Raw genomic sequence first — 21600 nt, forward strand, 5'->3', positions numbered from 1 at the left:
CACTCATTTTCATTTCAATTTAGATTATATTTCGTTTCGCATTTGTTTATTTTCACTTCGTTTGTTTGTGATTCATTATACGAAAGCATTTTTGGTCTAGCGTAAATAAAAACCTCGCTCATAAGTTAAACACCTTACCCTGACGGAATTCTTAACATTAATTAAAAAGCTGAATATTTAAATGTTAGGCTCGTTACGCCACAAAGCGAAAAAGAAATACTTCATTTTCTTGACGTTAATTTGACACAAAAGTATAAAATGTGTCGGACTCAGGACAGAAATGTTACAAGAAAAATGAATGATCCTCATAAATTAAAAAATAAAACAAACCGTAAAAGGTCGCAATAATAAAAACACGGAAGCGGTTAAAGAAATTTAACACAACGCATAAAGTCGACTTGTAATTCAGTAGCAAGTCGTGTAAAAATGTCGACGCCGTGCAATTTTACATAAATTAGTGTACAAAAGGAGTCGGCGGCGTGCCGCGAGACGGCTGTCGTTCGACCGCGCGCCCTGAGTTACGAGCCGGCTATTTGTAGATGCCGCCAAGAATCGTTTTCATTAGCAATTCGCGATAAAACGACCGCCCTCGGCTCAGTGTCGAAAGAGATTTGATGTCGAGCGAGTCAGCGTCACGCCTGGTTATTAATTAGGGTCCCACAAAAAGGTGTCGAGGTCCAGTGGTTGTGACGCAGGCTCCTGCGGCAAAGCCAGCATCCAGTATCCACCCGACAGTGGGAGCGCGCGCTCGCGCCCCGAGGCGTGCCGCTACATCGCCAGCCTCGTCCCGCGAATCGCTTCCAAAATCGATCTCAATATATATTTAGAATTAAAATAAATTGTGCGATACAGTCTTGTGCCAGAACTATCTTACATTATTTTAGTTGATGGTTTATGAACTTTTTGTTTTACTATTATGTAACGGATTCAAACTTTATTCGCTGGTATGTAATAAATTTTAAGTAATAAATATAGATGATAAACTATTTTTTTAAGAAGTAGCATAAATAATCGGAAACTTTGTGGGATTTTGGTTAAGTATTATACATATTTAATGGCTTTTCCCGTTTAAGATGCAAATAACAAGCGTTGATTTCAACCGAGTACACTGGTGTAAAGTTTGTGGCAGGAAAGTGTCATAATGCGTTTTTGGGGATTATTTTCAGTCCGGTCACGTCATGTAGCGGAGGCATCGGGGCTTAACAGTAAGCCTGATTAAAGTCATCGATGGCTCGTGTATTGGAAAATGGAAAATTTTAAACAGGGGATTGCGGGTCCTGGTAAATTTGGGATCATGTTTAACAAGATTTTCTTGACTTAAAAGTTTTGATATAGATACGGATTTACCGTTATTGGGATACCTGCTACAATGTAGGTTGTTTATCTTTAGACGAATTTGTAGAATATTTACTTAAAAGCAATAATAATGTAAAAATATGCTATGTTAACATTCAAGATATTTTCTAGACTTTACGTAGATGTGAGAAGGAAGATAGCGGACTATAATAATTAGACGTTCGTATGCAGTTAACCTCGGCTTCCTTATGACTGTAGTAAAAAGTAACAACCCATTAGTAACTCCGCTCCCGGGAATTGTCTCCAAAGTTCAAACAAAAAAAAAACAATATTCGTGAAATTACGCGAACGAGGCTTGGGGACCAGATGTTTACAATCGCTCGCTTCAGCGAAACTCCCGACAATTATAAGATGCTTGGCAAAGGTCCTTGGCAAGGATTGGCAGCTTGGCCTCTCGGTAAATACTTGGCGAGAGTTATTCACCAAGTCACCGTGCGCCAAATTAGTGCTGCGCTCGTATTTTAATTATAAACCGATAATCGATTTCAAATTATCTGCTAATTAAATTCGTGGTCGCGACGGCATGCCATTAATTTGATAAGAGACCTGGACATGAGTTAAGAGCATTATGTTTAATTAAACGCTGTTTTAATCAGATCGTTTGTGATCATCACTCATCATCAATTTGTAGTGAATCTGAAGTAAAATTAAAATAATAGGATGTATGTAGGAACTGGAATAAAATACGGAATGGATTGAAATAAGAATCAACCGTATGTCAAATGGTTGTTTATATTTATTCACAAAATGCGAGTACAAGGATAAAATCAGAATGTATTCAAACGAAAACACACTTGTTTTTCTAACTGTTGTTGGTTACATAAATATTTGCATACACAAAAATCCTTTTTACGCTCCCGCGCTTCCGATTTATAACATTGCCAAACATCCATCGCGGAAAGAAAAAGTACTAAATATACATTCATTTTGGCGCCAAAAATAACATTGAATACAAACTAACAAAGGGAGTACAATGTTTACAGGAAAATTTCTTTGATAAAAAATATGGTGATAATTTTTTTGCAGCACAGTCTTGTTGGCGCCGTAGTATATAACCTAAGAATTCATTACACATGTACTCTGTGTTCTCCATCATTAATTCTCCAACATTTGTCTATCAGAATGTCTGTGTCTACGATGTAGTAGGTCTACGGCGTAGACTGGCTACGGCGTAGGTAGACTACGGCGTAGCAATGGTGCTACAGTTATGATTTGCCCGTTATAAAGATAAAAGAATAGGATGACCGTTTGAAAACCATTTCCCTTCAATAAAATATATTCTGAATTGACAATACAATAAAATTTCATTCGGTACATCGTACGCACGTGACATGCATCAACTGTCTGTGTTTGTGTATTTACACATTGATAACCATGTCACTCGCAATTTGGTTTTCAATACGTTTCCAATTATACATATCAGCTGGTACTGTCAAATACATACGTACATACATACTTATTATAAATCAATACAGCTTTCTGTCCTTGGTTGATTAGGTCTTAAAAACTATGCAACAGCTTTTTAAGGCATTTTACATTTTTAATTAGATAGTGATACATGACGAATGTCTATCTTTTTACACCGAATCTGCGAAACTGCAAGGGAAAGTTAGTCTATTATAAATTATAATAGTGTACAATTAAAATTTACCACCACATACTATAAGTCCAGTTAATACACCACCGTATGGGTTTAAAAGGGTCGTCATAACAGTAAAATTAATACTGAAAGTTGAAGAACTTTGGCCGGTACCGTAATAAAATCGGAATTAAATTGACTATAATACCGTTACACAAAGAAGTAGTTAGTTCCGTACGTGAATGGGTTTACAAATATTGTTCAACTGAAATAAAATTCTGGCCGCGTGCATTCGTTTTGAGATTTTCTTCGGAACAATATTTTGTTACGAATTTACTTTGAAGTACTTTCAAGGCCTGTCAGTCGGCAATTATGCTTTGTAGTCAATCAATGTAGGAACTTTCGCTTCACTTATCTAAGTATAAATCGATTAAACTTTTGAGCTAATCAAAGGTTTAATTAATACACTAAAACTAATGCTCAGTCAATGGATTCATTCACTGTATCGAATAAATTATTACTAGGTTATTTAACTTCTAATAGTTGTGAAATAGACCAGTTTCTAATTTTGGGCAAATGTATCAATTAAGTCATTTAAATAAATAAAGGAGGTTATTTTTGGTTGGAGTTGGAAATGGAGTTTTTTAAAACAATACCAGTATCCACTTAAAAGCAAACTTTCCACTCTATAATGAAAATAAACTTCTACTAATTTTTTTCAACTTTATTTCTCAATTTCTGACGTGGATTTTACTTGAGAGAAAACCGCCACTGCTCGGTTCTAATGAAGCGAACAAATCCAAAAGAAAAAGATAGTAAAACATAAAATAACGATCGGAAAAGCGCATTTACGAGGAACCGCCTTTTGGCACGCCGAGGCGAATCCATTAGGTGTCCATGGGGACGAAACATTTGCATTTTCAGATAGATATTATTTTCCAAGTCTGAATATTTTGTACGAGTTATGCATACATATGTATGTATGTGGATAACATATCATAGAAAATATGTAAGTTCTTTCTCGTGACTTATTTCGAGATAAAAATTCCGCTTCTCGACGTCTGAAGCAAATATGAACATCTAATTCTGGATACCTTAACTTAGAGGCAGATTTTCTGTACTACATTTATGAAATTCGAAATTGAAATTCCAAAAATACTTCTATCTCGGTAATGGAATCTTAAATTTTCTGTTCAGTATTTACACTTAAGACTATTTAATTACTACATTTAATTTTTCTCTAATAGCAAGGTAAATGCTGATACATTTTACGGAACAATTGCTCCGAAGTGTTATGCCAATGCATTATGCAGACAAACCGAACTCATGATACGCATCTCAGGCTTAACCGCACGGTTCAATCAATTGTGAACCATACGGACATCAGAACAGGGTTCTATTTCTCAAAATCTTAATACAGTTTTCGTTTAAGAGTGGATTATGTGGTCTTGTTTGCCTTACAAGGGTCTTACTGAGTTGACTTTTGAATCCGAGTTCAACATATAAGATTAACTTACATCATGCAAGCAAGAGCAGACTGAAACGGCAGATGGAATAAAATTGGATAGAAAAATACAATGTTCATAGAGACCTGTTTCCTATGACATGAAATAAGAAAAATACTAGATAAACTAAGTAGTGGTCGTAAACTTCAGCCGACGATAAACGACCTTAAATTATCCTAAAGCTCCTTCTTTCTGACAAATAGCCAGCCTTGCTTTATGCGGCGAGGCCAACCGTAAAGTTCTTTAGTCTTAAATTGAGATGAATTTGTGTACTGAGGAGACTGAAATTCATGATCCTGAACGCGGAAATGAAATACAAATTGCTTTGCCCTTGTAAAATAATTAGGGTACAATAAAGCAATGAAATTGGTAGGCCGGGAGGGCGAGTTACTCATTTAGGACCTTTTTGTAGCAAAATCACTCAATTTTCGGATGAGTAAAGGAAATTATAGGTTCACATTTTGTAATATGTATATACATTTTTGATTTGTTAAAAGTAACAAAATATTAAAGTAAAGGCTTCGATTTGTCTGGTTCTGGACTATGTTGGCTTCATAATCTGCCAATCTTTGGCTCTCGATCAGACTCCATTTTTCATTTTGTAAAGTGAGTTTTTATGCTTGCTTTTGCCTTTGTACGAATATTAAAAGGAAAACCTCAACAACGCTGTCGACAAATTCGAGAAATATATGATTTTAATTTAAAAATATTTGTCATTTATCCAGTGTTGCTGTGTATATCGATAATATTTTGGGGCTAATTTGTAAATATTACCATTTTCAATGCACAGTTAATATACATATGGACAATACCAATGTTTGATTTTTAGAAAAATCACATACCAAGTTTTTTTTTTAAATATTGCTATTATAATTGTCTTCTGTTGAGTTCTTTTAAAACAGTTTTTCGGTTTCTGACATCCTTTCCCGTCTATGTTATATCTATAATAGAGTTTTCTTATCAACATTGTTCTATCAATTAGAAAGACAGCCAAAAATAATTATCATAATATTTTCAGTCTTTCAAAATCCTTATAATATGCTTCCAGCAACTAATTTTATATATATTCACTAAAAAGGTCGCATATCAGGAATAGGTATTGAAACCTTTTTTCTCGTTTATTTTGTTCGAACATCATAAATCTTTCACCACTCAATCACTTCATGTTGAAACCAACGTCGACACGCGGAGTTATCGATGACATTCCAAATTCAAATGTTTGTTTTTCTGAGTGTTTTTATTTCATGTTGTATGTGCCAGTATTATTTGGTGAAAAGTTTATGACAACAGTTATTTATTTGTATTGAATTTAAAACAATTACATTTTTTATTTAGAGATCGGAACTCAGCCATTTTGTGAAACATTTTATGCTGTATTAAATTAATTGTCAATTTGTGTTATTAAAACAGTGTCATTCCACTTAACTCTGTTAATAAAACATTTACGCAAAGTTTATGAAACGTACTTCATAAACGGTAACCACTTAAAATGATACTTAAGTCTGAAGTACTAACACTCAAAATAGAACAAAAGTCTAGAAATAGAAGACATTTCTAGAGATAAATTTTAGTAAGCAGCACAAAGCCTCGGTACAACCACAGTGATCTGAGATGACACGGTTAATTCAGGAGCTAATCTAATTAAGCACTGGCGCGGTGACGTTTTTGGCACAAACAACAACCGAAACACTAGTTGTGTTTCTCTAGCGAAAATATATCACAAGACAAAAGAAATTAGACTAGTTCGGTATGCGTTTTGGCATAAATTTTCAGCTAAAATGGTAATGATACTGCACTGGCCTGTCCACATTTTCTACTCGATGCTGTACATAATTGCGATTGGTTGGTATTTGCCAATAATTCGGTTGTTTAGTACATGTGGAAGTATTACGGACTTCGCTTCAGTTATTATGAGAAATATGGAAAGCAATAAATAAATGGTGGCCACTTTGACCAACTAGACTAGCCCACTACACAGGAAATATGAGAGTGCACAAGCGTGTGCGTAAACATAAGTCTCTCTATTCCATCAGTCTCTGAACCAGATGGGATAGCAGACCAAAATGACTGGAGAGAGGTCTACATGCTTTTCTAGGCACGGGGTGGAAACATTGCTGAACTACATGACTCTGAGATAAATAGTGGGAAATATACATATATGAAGTGTTTGGTTGCTAAGATTTAGTGATGAATAAGAGATATCATGTAGCTCTGTCTGCAAAATTACTGATGCAGTATTTCTCGATGACATTTTTGTAGTAAGTAGTGATTACTGAAAAAATAGGCAAATATAAAAACGATTCGATTCGACCATCAAATGTTAGTAATAAATGGCGACAGATTTGTTCGACGCTTTTTGTACTGTCCTTGGGGACTCTAGGCCCAAATGAAAAAAAGTGAGCAAGATACGTAAAAAATAGCCTATTTTCGGGGTTTCTAGTTTCAAACGTTTATTACGTAGTTGTATGGAAAACCTCACCAAAAAAGTTTATCAAAAAATCACGTGTAACGCCTTAAAGCCCCTAAGCTACATGTATTGAAAATCACGATCGAAATAAAACAGTGCTGGAAGTGTAGGAAGATTTTTATCGTACGATATCGGCACGAAACAGAAGGCTGCTATTGGTCCCCTAGGGTATCGAGAGAAGCTGTGCAAACAGGGACCGAGATATTTACTATTTATTAAACTGGAAAATACGGGTTTGTTTTGTCTGGGATTATATGGGGCGCAAACTCGCAAATGTTGAGTTGGTTACCCTTTTGTTACAAATATAATCAGCAGCTATGATTGTTTCTTGTTTTTGTAAGCAATTGCGTGATATAAATCCCTCCTGTTTTCCCAAAAAGGGTACGGGTATATTGTTAGCCCACCCACTGGCTGCTATTAGTTCGTAATGTTGCGGATAATTTGAAATGAAAAAAAAAAACAAATTCAAGGACCTCATAGGGAATTAAATCTACCTACTAGACTAACAAAGCAGTCAACTTTATTATTTATTTCATATTTTATTTTCTTAATACACTGTAGACATAATTCCGTCTACTTTATGCTATTGTATACTTGATATTCTACTGCTCTGAATATTTTGTCTTAGAAAAAAATTGTAGCAAATGCGGCGAGCTTATATTTGTATACATAATACACTCATATGCATGAATGTAGAACAAATGGAAATATTATGCAAGTATGGCGTCATGCCTTCCCGAGAAATACGTGATGTTTGAATATTATAAAAATGTTTGTCTTATTTACTCATGCTGTGCTTCAAATAGTGTGTTTGCGGCAAGAGTTTAAAGAGCCATTAGGCGTATTCCGAGCATTAAATGTGTACGGTAATTAAACGCAGATGTGTTTGTATGAGAGTATATGAAAATAAAGTAGAAATTTCTCTATTTTTGCTATACTTGTTACATTGCTTTTGGGACTAAACTCAACTGTTTCGTAGACTGAAGGTTTCAGGCTCAACATTAAGCAACAGGAACTTTGAAATGGTATTTAGTATTTATTTTTTAGTTTTTTCCATACAATGAATCAAACATCAACAATTTGTTTTAAGTGTAGGAGAGCCATGCTTCGTTTACCGGCGTGATTCATAAAAAAAACTACTTACTATTTCAGAGTTTTTTAAGGCATTTAAGTCATCTTAAACCACAACAATATAATATAACGAAATTAAACACCATTATAATCACACTCACACTCTATAGGAGCATTTAATTCCATTCAAAAACTACAAGCTATGTATGCTCGGTCGGACCACTGTGTGAGCGTTGCTAAGGCCTGTCACTGAGTTTCGCAATTAGGAGTCGGTCGGTTAAGCTAGTGGGCTAATTAACTACATTACAGGCTTATCGTGTGAAGAGGAAGTTTGGATATTGTCGGTCAGTTGTGTGTTGTATTGTTGGCTGGGTAATGTACTGGGTTTGTGTGGTGTGTGATTATGTTTCAAGGTATTGTTGCTACGTTCTGTATGTTTTTGGTTTTGAAGCCACTGGTGGGGACAGTTTGTCAGTTAACATAAATCTTTTGATATAATCGGAAAATTAAAAGGCATTATAAAGGAGAATGTTATTATAAGTCAAATCATTTATTCCAATTAAACCCATATACTTAGGTACTTTTGAAACGTCAACGAAAAAAATACGTCAACTATAAAATTATTTATTAAATCTCCAAATTGTAATCATTTAGATATATGGATAAAAAACGTTTTTAAACGTAATTACTGTTTAACAAAATGATATCAATCATAAGTAATGAGCAATTACCAAGGCTTCTATATAATATACATATCACAAGTTCAAGTGTTTCGGCACATAATTCCACAAAAACACATGTCAAAGGCTTGAACCTTTCTAATGACGGTCTTACAAAATATATAGAACAACGTTGAATGCATACATCAAATATCTAAGGAAGGATTTATATGAAGCTTAGGAACTAAGGCCTGACAGATGTTAGCAAGATAAATGACCGAGCGACCCCGACTGTTGACGTAACAACGAACGAAATTGTGATCTTTCGGGTCTATTAACATCAAGTAGTTTATATTGACCGATAGTTATTGATGTGATTGAGTTCCTATTGATTTTAGTGAACTTTACAATAGTCTTGAGCCTTTGGTGTTCGCCCATGTTCGGTCATGTTCGCGTGCTCATGTCATGCGCACACTTTCGTCAATTGACGATTGCAAGAGGAATACTTGTATCTTGTGAAGATGACGAATGTTTTATTTGTTTTTCAAAACTATGACTACAAACATGCCTTCATTAAAAGGCGCGTCGTGTACATTAGACCTTAGTTATGGTAGCCTGTGTGTCTGTTGATGGAGGTATCACATTTTATTGACTCTGGGTTCAAATCTTCTGATATATAAATAATTTAAGACATAGTCTTTTTTAAGGGCCGAAAATCATCAACTGTCTTCACCATCCTTTGGCGACGCGAGATGAAGTCAGACTTTTAGAACTAAAACCCCCCTACTCCTGAGCCGGACCTCCAGTAAACTCGCTAGGTAGTCCGCAGCTTACACATAGTCTGGATTTGCGATCAGTGTACACTAAACTTAACCTAATCGCGTAGCCTTATGAAACAAAATATAATATTCAATTTATACAGAAGGTATATAAGTCGTGTCTAGTAATTCAATCGTTCTATTACACAATGATTGTCTTCGTACTACAAAATTGAACATCTCAGTCAATACTCCGTTATTATATTGTACCGACATAAGAGGGCCCTTTATGAGGCTTTTGAGAGGAACATAAAGACATACGCCCTTAATAGAAGGTATTGTAAATTTTACGGTATTTACTCAACATTCAACCGTAGTCTCTATGTCATTGTGATAAGGACTATATTCGATATGATTGTGAAACTAATATACTGTGACATAAAGTATGTGTTTTGTACGTAATACAATTTTAGTGGTCATAAAATGTCGATTAGTAGAATAGTGTTAAAATGTCTAATAAAATGAAGTATGTTATGATTACCTAAGAAAAATGAAGAGGTAATATGGTACTGTGTATATGTATGTGAGGTAATGCTTTTATGTTACCTACAGTTAAAGACGAGTCCTGGCACAAAAAAATGTGTTAAAAATACTTGTAATAGCAACTACCTACATACAAATGAAAATTACGAATTCAACTTTAACAAAAACCGAACCAAAAACAATAAGAAAAAAATATAGAAAATAATAAAATATTCTAGGATTAAAATGCGTGACGTCATCTTTTACGTGTTTAATCTCCCTAATTCTTGTCTTTCCTAAAGCTTGACGACGGCCATAAATCATATCGTCCTATGTATTTTCCAGAATAATATTAGCAAGGAGAAACTTTATGAGCACTTAGGTAAGATTTAGAGGTACCTATTGCGTTATCATTGTCCGTAATAGGCGGTCCCTTTATGAATAACATCGGTCTTTGGGACCGATTGTGAGATAGATAAGGTATTATAAAATAACTGGCTGGCCGTAATCGATTTTAAGGGACGTTAGAGGCCCTATATACCTACTACCTCTGACGAGAATATTGTCCATGATAAGTTTCCCTAGATTAATGGCATAAATGCTAGTACAATGGGAGTGAGTGGAGTAGAAAATCAAAGTGCTAACGCCTATTGTAATATAAGGTGTTCTAAAAGTATTGTCACGGCTTTAATGGAACGTAGTGTTGCGTTTGAAGATTACAATTTATAGTAAATACAAATTATAGATTATGAGTGTTGAAAAATTACGCGTCAGTTTGTTATGAAAGAGCTATCTCTTTTACTGTCTCTGACGCTTCGTCAATGAAAACAATAGCTATCAATCGTATTCATTGACGAAACGATGCATCGTGCGTATTTGTGATGCACTTTATGCAGGGTAAAGTCAATGTTTATTTAACATCTTTATGTTCTCAAATTGAATTAACTCGTCCGGGTTACGAAATTTCTTCACAATTGTAGTCTTCAAACACAACACTGCTCCCATTAAACCCGTAGCAGATACTTTTAGAACACCTTATATAATAATCTACGCTATAAATATTCCTCTAGTATTCTATCTTTTTTACATTGTCACACGAGAAAATATATCAACGCTAATCTAAGAAACTTAAGTATTAGGTACAACCTAATTGAAGTATGTAACCTCATTTTACATACAAACCCACGTAAATGGAATTGATCCACACGAAAACAGTAAATTAATAAGCCATTATACTAACTGCGTATATAGTATTCAGGACAATTGTTCAATCATGAATAGCTGTTATACATGCGATATTTAATTACTAATGTGATACGTGATCCGTGATAGTACTCCAAAAGGTGGTTTGCGGCTGCGGCCGACTACTCGATTTAATGAAAGTAAAGAGAACTAATTATTTTCTATTTTGTACAGTGTTGTGACTTTGTCATTGATTGAAAGCAAAAAGGGTCGTTGTTCCGCTCAGATGGGTACTGCATAGCAGAATGTTTTTTCTACCACGTTCACAGTCATTCAGAGTGAAGCGTTGAGTGATGCAAATGTCACGTCCATATTGCAGCGCGAAGCGTGAACACAAAGGGGACATATTTGGCATAATCGCACAAAACGCGACCTTATTATAATTTCATAACGTGTTCGTGGCACGCAGACCTTTTGGCGCGGTTTTAGAACTCTGCCGCCGGCTGCGGCTGAAAGGAGTTTTTATTGAAAAAAGAAAAATACAATGAATCAGGCACAATACAATGAATGTAAAACATTTTTCTTCGAAATTTAAACCGTGTTCTAAACTGTTGCTCATTTATTTAAAAAAACAAATGAAAGTCACATGCTTGGAACATTCATTTGAGTTGGTGAAGTATTCCCGTTTGAGCGCCTATACATCATTTTCATCAAAGATTTGTAATTATTGTAAGCATTTCTAGCAGCAGTTTGGAAGCAATATAAAGTACGTATTCATGATACAAAAGTATATACAACACACATTTATATCGTGTTCCAGCGCCGCTGGCGAAGTATTAGATCTGATATAGAGTCATTCATTTAGAACCTAATAAGTACCGACATCGGGGATAAGTAAACATTACTCGAATGGTATTGCTATTGGCTGAGCGATCGATTGATGAATGTTATTACGTTTCTATGGAAAAATACGTTGCTTGGGATCAAAATACTTGTATTAAAGATGTTTGTTAGGAATATTCTAGAAGTTTGCTGTTACTAACGGGAAAAGCGAAAGACGGGTTCGATTGTTGGATCAAGATATTGTGGGGTAACGCGATTTCAAAATTTCTAATCGACAGGGTGTTTAGCGTATATCTAAGCCTAAACCCTGTTTATCTAAGTCTTGTGTATGACTGCTATATTATAGAACCATTTGGTGTCACCCGGTCTTTTTCTATGGGTGTCCTAAGAAAGTTCTATGAAAAACCTGTATGTAAACTGCGTTTTCCAACTTGATTTATTACAAAACTAAGGTTATGATAAACCTAATAGTATCTTAAAGGCTTATAGTACTCTTGTTAAGGGCTGTTGATGATGAATGAATTCACCCTTTTTTCAACATGCTCTAACAAAATCACTGTCAAAAATTTAGTCCCGCAATGGAACAATTACAGGCAATCCTTGTCCCGGGCGGTTTCGCTACTATATTCCCGTTCCGATTCGAGTATCGCAGTACTACAATTTGAAGAGTTTTATTGGATTTCGATACTTGTTTTTGCTGGTTTATGCGTGTATTGAGAGCAATCCTTAGCAACCACTATATTTAAAGTAGAATATTGTACATACGAATATCAAACAACTGGATACTATACCATTTTGGTATGAAAGAAGCAATCATACTAGTAGAGCAAAGAAGATTGTATAAATTACAATTAATCGGACGTAGTGAACTGCTACGAAACTTGCTACGCCACGGCTACGCGCTACGGCGTAGCAACTCAATTCCAAGAGCATGCTTCTTTTCGCATTTATTACGCTCAATGGATTGAGTCACTCATCTTGTTCAGTACCGTACTTAAGTTAAAAAACTAAGATTTTTTTAAATGTAGGTATTACATGCTGTACTTTTTTTGTACGTATTTTATCCTCATCATTTTCGTCATGGCTTATTATATCAACAACTCATCATCCTCATATGATTGTAACTATTGAATACTAAGCTTTTACGTGACAAGATTAATTGAAAATTCAGTTTATTCTGTTGCAGAAGTAAATTAGCATGTTCATTACATGGAGCGCATGCGTGTTCTATATATATGTCGCTGAATACGGCGCGTGTTGGTTCAGCCATTCACATTGAAGGCTGAACTTAACCAGCGTGTCATATAGGATTATATCATAATGTTAGCTGGCTTTAGAGACGTCTGCAAATAGAAATGGGTCTAGATTGTTTATTTATTTTTCACTGTACATTCACGTCTATTATTTTATTTACGAATAACTTTGACACATAGTTACCAATCTGAAGAATATAGAGGGGATAGTTTCAGCCGCTTTGATAACAGTCAGTGGTGATTGAAACAAGTTAGATATATAACAGGGAGTTGTTATACAATATAACGGTGATCACAATGTAACCCTTTTTTAAATCTGGTAAAAAGAGTTACAGAGAAATGATACGAAATTGGAGCAACGAAATGAATAAAATAAACATTAAGCTGCTAAGCGCGTATGAATAAAATTACCTCGTTTATTACACCTGATACATATAAAAAGGTATAATTAAATAATTATTACCTAAAATTTAAAGCCTATTAGGTCCTTATCATCGAATAATTGTAGCAATTACGTAGGAATGTTTCAAGATTTTGGAAGCAGTGAAATAATCGTAACGTTTTGTTAATTACCGACGATAATTGCCGTAGAACGATTATTGCTCATAAAATTAGGATTACAATGAATTACTGATTTTAATACCGATCTCATTTTGTGTAAACCTTGTATTTATTCTGTTATCAAATTCTTGGGTAAAGCCGATTAGATATTATTACGAATTTTTGGGAAATGAAATGAGAATTGCGAGTAATCTAATCGAATTGTATGCTTCATCAAACGATGTTATTTTTCATGGATTAAAGGAATTAGCAGAAATGAAAATAAAATGGTACATACAACATATATGTCAGACTGATTCCTAAAAAGTACAATTACTAATAATGTGGGAACGCTAGTTTATTGACAAGGGGAATAAAATATGATTATATTTTTATACCAACAAAAACCTCCCCATTCAGATACCTGGCAATAAATCCACATTTTTATCATTTCCTTCACACTTAAATACACCGTCACCATATAAATAACGAGAACAATTCCCATGACAGTACATATAGCGCATTAAGGCGGTGCCACATGGTATACAAGGCCGTAAGCAAATCGAGCGACACAGGAACGTCTGAAACTGGCCTATAAATTATACTGACAGGCGAAGGGCAAACTTAGGCCTGTACATCACGATTGTAGCACAGATAATGTTTATATATTATGTATCATGTTAAAGGGTTGTTTAATATTTAATATTATGCTTTTTTATTTAGCATTGTGTCTTAAATATATTACTGGCAATTTAAAAAGTGGTTCTACGCCATTTTTCCAGTTGACTTTAATAAGGCATAGTATAGAACAAATTATGTTTAGTTCCAAGTAAAAACCATTTACTCATTATTTGTTAAACTAACAGAAGGTCCTGAAACTTTGTTGATTCATTTAATTTTACAAAATAAATAACACAGTCAAATATGACTCAGCAAAGCTTTTGAAACACAAACAAGAAAAAAATAAAAATTCCACTCCATCTAGTTCGGGAAGTGGGGGGAGGGAGGTTTTTAAAAATCGGTTTATCGCAATTTTTGGCGAAACTACAAGTCTAATGAAAAAAAGTTAAATGGCAAAGTTGTAGGTAATAAAAAGATCTACAACTTTTGTATTTACACTTTTTTATATTACTTCAAAATTTTGTGGAAAATTAAAAAAACTACGATTTCGGTTTTTTATTCTTATCTTTGACAAAAATATTTATTTTTTAACGAAATTTTGTGAAAACGTGCCTTTATACGTACCAAACAAACTGTAAATTATTGAAATTGAAAAAAATATTTTTTTACCAGATATTGATTAAATACCGAAAAATTATCCTAATTTTCAATCGAAAATTCACGCGTCAAAATATCAGCTTTTTTATAAAATTCGGTATGCTGTTTGTTTGATGAAATCTCTACTTTTCGATAGTGTAAAAAAAAAATTACGTTACCATGGAAAATGTTCTCAAAAAACGCAATAAACTAAAAAAACTCGAATCGAAAAAAATGTTTTTCATCATTATGCACAATATTGAGCTATTTATTACAATTAACCCATGTAGCGTAAGATTTAATGGTACATTGACAAATAAAAAAAATATATAAATTAAAACATTCTACTATGATTAACAATCAAATAAGTTACTAATGTTTATTATTTGATAAGACATCTACAATGTTATAAGAAAGTTGTAGAATTTTGTTTTAATTAAATACGTAGATACTTATTTATTGCTATTTGAAGATAATTTATAAACATTTTTTATTTTTTAAGGTAGAAAAATCATCCAATCCAATCCAATGACCTCTCTCGCCTTAGGTGAGGAGAGAGGGAGTGTCAGACTCTTACTGACTAAAAATCACCTTGTTCCTAGTCCTGCTTTACGAGCCGGAGCCCCGGTAAACCCGCTAGGTAGTCCACAGATCCGGATCAGGCATCAGCCATACTAGACACCATCTGAGGTGGTCTGATGGCTCTTTGAAGCGCGCGCGGAACGCGACGCGCCGCATGCACGGGTCTAGGTCTGTTAGGGCGGCAAGCTACCCTTGCTCGCCGTCTACAGACCCGTACTTACGGAGGCCAGAGTTCTTTGCGCGATCCCCGATGCCCGGAGTGTCTCTCGCGAGGGCTGGAGGGTGAGGAGGTTCGTTCCCTCACGTGCCCCGCCTGCTTTTTTGCTAGCATGACTGCTTCGTAGAAGGAGGTGACGTCATCCCAGTGTCACTCGCTCCTCCAGAGACACTCCGGGCGTCGGGAATCGCGGGACGATCTCCAGCCACCGTTCACTATCACCTGTTTTTTCAGAACATTTTTCATAGTAACGTTTATTTTTTTTACACTATCGAAAAGTAGAGATTTCAACGAACAAACAGCCCACCGAATTTTATAAAAAAGCTGATATTTTGACGCGTGAATTTTCGATTGAAAATTAGGATAATTTTTCGGTATTTAATCAATATCTGGTAAAAAAATATTTTTTTCAATTCCAAAAATTTACAGTTTGTTTGGTACGTATAAAGGCACGTTTTCACAAAATTTCGTTAAAAAATAAATATTTTTGTCAAAGATAAGAATAAAAAACCGAAATCGTAGTTTTTTTAATTTTCCATAAAATTTTGAAGTAATATAAAAAAAGTGTAAATACAAAAGTTGTAGATCTTTTTATTATCTACAACTTTGCCATTTAACTTTTTTTCATTGGACTTGTAGTTTCGCCAAAAATTGCGATAAACCGATTTTTACTCTTAAAACCTCCCTCCCCCCCACTTCCCGAACTCGGATGGAGTGGAATTTTTATTTTTTTCCTGTTTTGGCATATTCTCTTCCATTTCCAATAGGTTTCATTCTACTATAAATTTCTTTTGTTTCAAAACCTATCTGCACTGGGCTAGCTTTTGAAACACAAACAATAAATTACTTTAGTATTAGGTACTATGAATTCACTCCCTCATATTCATACGTTGGTTTATAAGTACTGTTTATTATTAAACCTACGATTTGTTGAATTTTCAGAAATTCTATAAGTGTTTATTCAGAAAATAGTGGAACTAAACCATTGTTTAAGTCGAGCTACGAAGCGTAGTTTAATTGTGTGAATATAAATGAGAAACACAGTGTTCCCAGCTTCTCTAAATGAACAAACACTTGAAGCTACCTCGACGCAAATAATGTTGGCTTCGACGAGAATAGTTTCCTCCTTTTTTGGAATGAAATATCTTTACTAACACTATATATTTTAAGTTAAATTGTAATAAATTGTATAAGTAAAGTTAAATTGTAATAAATGTATTAAACTTTATAAAAAACATCTTTTGCATTTAATATAAAAAAAATATTATTCTAGCACGTTTTGCTCAGGACTTCATCTGCGTGGATTTTTATTCTTCCTTCCTTCTTTATTATTATTCCCTTCTTTTTTAAGACGTTATACATACAAATTTTAAAATTCTTCCAGTAGTTTTTGCGTGAAAATATTTCAAACATACATACAAAATCACAAGTGGGTTCTCTTTATAATTTTAGTATCAAGGGAGATCACAGATTATAATAATATATTTTTTAATTACATATAGAATAAATAAAGAGCAAATATCTTGGCTCCATGTAATAAATATGTATTAGGAAATTACAAAATAGTAAACATCAAGATTTAATCTTTTCAAACGAAAACGAAAAAGATATTCCTTTCATCCCGTTATGAATATGCCTTGAATACCTGAAAGCTACAGCCGCCTATCATCCTTACATCCAGTCCTTAGGTATTGAATCTTTTCAGGAGTGTATGAAGCTGATCTTGTGCAAAATATTCTTTCATGAATGTGAACCGTGTGAATTTAATTCAAAGCAAAGCAAGGTGAATACTGTGTATCTCAGGAATTTGTATGAAAGCCAGTGAGCAAAGAGATTTCTTTATACGAATCTCATTTGTTCGTGTTGTGTGGAAAATATTGTAGTGGATGTAGTTTTGTGTTTATTTCGGATTTTTGTGTGCTTGTATCTAAAATGTGGGATATTTTACCGACTTATGTTAGTTCATGCAACTTGTTATAATATTGTAGATATTTGTGTAGACAATATATTAAGTTATTTTGTAACCATTATATCACAATATGCTGTTTCATATGATTTACAAAATATATTAAATTCATAAATGAATGTATTTCAAACGCGGTATTAAATAAGATATTAAACACACACACACACACATTATTAAATATGACTCCACCACATTTCTATTTGGACTGATTGTGATAATTACGCCATTTGCTCTTCATATGTCACATATATTGCAGTTCAAAATATTTTATGAGCTACAGCTTAAAATGATACACATTCAATAATCTCTCTGTGCAATAAAACGCTCTAATTCAGCGATAAATCGTGTACATTTGGGATAAGCAGTAATACTGCAGGCAATTTAGTTGCATTTATTGCTCCAAATGTCCTAAACAATAGAGTTCTCTGGAACATTTTGGCGCTAGATCTATTGCACCGAAACAGAATTTAATCTATCCTTCTCTCTTGTAACAGAACATAGAAATGTAACTCGTAACTTCTTGTAGACAATTAAAATAAATTGCATAAGTTTTATTATGACAAAAATAGTGTAAGTAATTATTAAAACCAATTTTCTGAAGTTCCTGGAAAATTTAAGTCGTTTTGTGTGAAAGCTATCGTAAGACAATACAAAATTATTAAATTTTAATATTGAATAATGGCTTATTAACGTGAGCGATGCGGGTTCCCGCACCGCTCAAGGTAAAATCAAACCAAATCAAATTACTTTAATGCATCCATAGTGTGTGTGCTCATGCTATTCGTGAATAAGAGTCCCGTTGTGACTTGAAAGTAGTAGAACTTTTCTCAATTTATTCTCGCGTAAGCTAATAAATGTTTTAATGTCGTATGTCAGCCTAGACGATATTTCGTAACGTTTTAACAATGTGGAACACATTACTTAACTAGGTCAAGTAAGGAAAAAATCCCATAAAATCTTGTTTGTATTAAGTCTAGGTAGTTCATTTGATGAACAATAAAATCCACCATTGTTTAAAAACTCTAGAGGCTCATAAACATAAACCCACTGAACTGATTTTGGCAAAGACTTGGCTTCTTTAAAGAGTAAACGACTTAGAAAATTATTGTATTTGGCAATAGTTCGCATAAAGTGGTATAAAAACTGTGTTGGCAAAGCAATTAGGCAATTTGAGTTTAATGTGATAACAAATAACTTATAGCAAGGTTAATGTTTTGTTTATTCAGAACATTATTTGAACCTACATTGTGTACTATTGTGTGAACTACTATAAGTTAAATGATTTAACAAACTAATTACATTTTTTCTCTTCTTTAAATAAAGCTTGTCTCACACTAGGATTTTCTCCTGTATCGTGGATGCGTTTGCAAACATACAAGTTCACACACCACAATTTGTGGATCACACAAAGCCGGTTGGCAATCCACCGCGCGAACTATTTATATTTATAAAAACAAGAAACACTTGCGTGCATTCAAGTCATTGTTTTTATAAATATAAATAATTAAAAAAGCTTCATCTAATTTCACCATAATTAAATTAAAATACTTCATAATTAGATTGATGTTTAATACATTATATTTACATTTGTGCATACAATATGATCCCCTTCTAAAAACTTCCCCCAAAGAATTCCATTTGTCTCTATCTCTAGCACATTAACTATAACAGTCCCTTAGGCATGTGAAATCCTAGACACCATTCACCGAAATCTGGTTGTATTTGATAAGTACCGTACCGACCGTGACCTAGTTGAGGAAGCGCAAGATAATGTGTAAGTAGATCTGGATCGAAGAACAAATTTCCCGCGCCAACTTCACGAAGCTTGCTCAGAGTTAAGAAAAAAAAAACTTAGTTAAGAAATTATTTGTTTCATTAACAAAGGTGCACTTTTTAACTTCAATCATTATAATATAACATTTTGTTAGTATGTCGGTCTTTTAGTCACGCTATTTATTTGTTTTAAAGCATAAATTCCTATATCCGGAGCTGCGGACTACCTAGCGGGTTTACCGGGGCTCCGGCTCGAAAAACAGCAGTAGGAACGGGGTGGTTTTTAGTTAGTAAGAGTCTGACACTCCCTCTCGCATCACCCAAGGCAGGAGATTTTACGCCTTAAGAATGAGAGAAGAAATGAGCAACTAACCAAACGTGCAACAACATTTTAAGTTTACAACATACTATAGTCATTTTAACCAAACAATAAGTGTATCAAAGTCCTAAGCTTCCATGTATTATTGTACTAGGTATTCTCTGACCGTCTATTGGCACGATAGTCCGTAACAATACCGCCGTCTGCGGCGAGAGAACTAATAAAGAAGCTGCTCGCATCGCTTTATCGGCCCTTGGAGATCAAACGGCGCTTGCTACCAAGTACACAAGGCTACAACATCAAGCTACACAAACCAATATAAACTGACCGTCAATTGGTTGAAAAGGTCTTACAAAGCGAGACCATGATAAAATGGTTATTTATAGCTCGATGTGCTACCGTGTGTTCGAAGCGTTCTCACGTCTCCTCGCCTATTGCCGTACCGTTCTTCACTTAGTAGTCGTAATATCGCCGATGCGATTTCCGACAGTGAATTCCTTTTATGTGTAGTGCTGTGAGCGTTTAATTTCCGAGGTATATTCGTGTCTTAATGACTTTAAATATTTGTTTGGTCAAAGTGTTGATCATAGCAAAGTTATATAAGGAAGATATCATAGCAAAGTTCGTCAGAAAAGTATTTAACGTAAGAAGTATGTACTTAATGTGCCACAAAGTGTTAATGTAGGTAAGTATACGGTACAATTTTCTAAACGGTGTCATGAGAAATTCAGGTAAATCGACAGTTATTTTAATAGGTAATTCCTTTTAATATGCGTAACATTACGTATACCGTTTATGTTTAGGTACACGAGAGGCATTTTATTTGATCATCAACATTTAATTGACATTTCAGTCGAATGTTATTAGCTTCGTAAAGTTGAAGGGGACAGGCTCATGGGATTGGAATATCATAAAGGCATGGATAAATTATGATTCCAAACATATTCTCCAAGGCCTCGCCTGCCCGAATGCGATACGTAAGCATAAAACGGATGTAAATTTAGACTAGGCAATTGCTTCCTTTTGATACTTTATTCGCGAAATATGTTGAGAAGTTTTTGAACGAACGAGTTTCTTAGGAGTATGGTGCTAAAAGATCGTGAGAAAACCTATTTATCCAAAGAAAAATATATTTTTATACATGAAAGCTTAGTATTCAGAGTAATACAGTAATTTATTACGAAATAAAAATAAGTTAGATATCAGCTGAAGGTGAGCTATCTGTTTTGAAAACAGATTTGTCCTTGTACTAAAAGTGCTGCTAAAGTATTCTAGAGATTAACTAAAATCTTCATAGTATTGCTAAGGACAATAACACATTACAAAATCTCACCAGTAATAAATCCAACCATTAAACGTTCCATTAACAATGAATTCAACCAAAAATCGTCTCTATTGTCTTCGCAAAAAGAATTATGTGTGAGACAATCCCCTTTCACACACTTAAGTACTCAAACGTGTAGGTATTAGTACTTGCTTCTGTCGTAATGGCGCGGTTACGAGCATTATTCAGCTAAACGCTTACCTTTAGGCACCCTAAGAGGTCCCTAAATGTTCGTTGTTTTTGTCAAATGTTACATCAACATGTATTCAGCTGAACTAAGCGTCGTAGTTATGTTTTTGTCATTTGTCTTTAGTTAATGTTACTTTAGTTTCTGTTTGCGGGTTTACTAGTTTGCTATTGTTATACTGACCTTGTTAAATTGATATTGAGTTTTCTGATGAACCTTTTCAATTAAATTATAGTACTT

The 21600-nt window shown here is 34.3% G+C and overlaps 1 protein-coding gene across 11 annotated transcripts in view; it reads left to right on the forward strand.

The window, feature by feature from the left end:
- Positions 1-616: 616 nt before the first annotated feature.
- Positions 617-21600, forward strand: part of LOC118261954 (uncharacterized) — a 51227-nt gene continuing 30243 nt past the window's right edge. For 4 of the 11 annotated variants that reach the window (XM_035573026.2, XM_035573021.2, XM_035573023.2 and 1 more), the window contains exon 1: positions 626-944. The gene's annotated coding sequence lies outside the window, so the exon portion shown is untranslated. Of the gene's footprint in view, positions 945-1166; positions 1372-21600 lie in introns of all 11 variants that reach the window. The other 7 variants (XM_035573028.2, XM_035573022.2, XM_035573019.2 and 4 more) reach the window with 6 other exon arrangements.

This window comes from Spodoptera frugiperda, chromosome 20 (assembly GCF_023101765.2).
Source record: "Spodoptera frugiperda isolate SF20-4 chromosome 20, AGI-APGP_CSIRO_Sfru_2.0, whole genome shotgun sequence".
In the NCBI taxonomy this organism is placed as follows: domain Eukaryota; kingdom Metazoa; phylum Arthropoda; class Insecta; order Lepidoptera; family Noctuidae; genus Spodoptera; species Spodoptera frugiperda.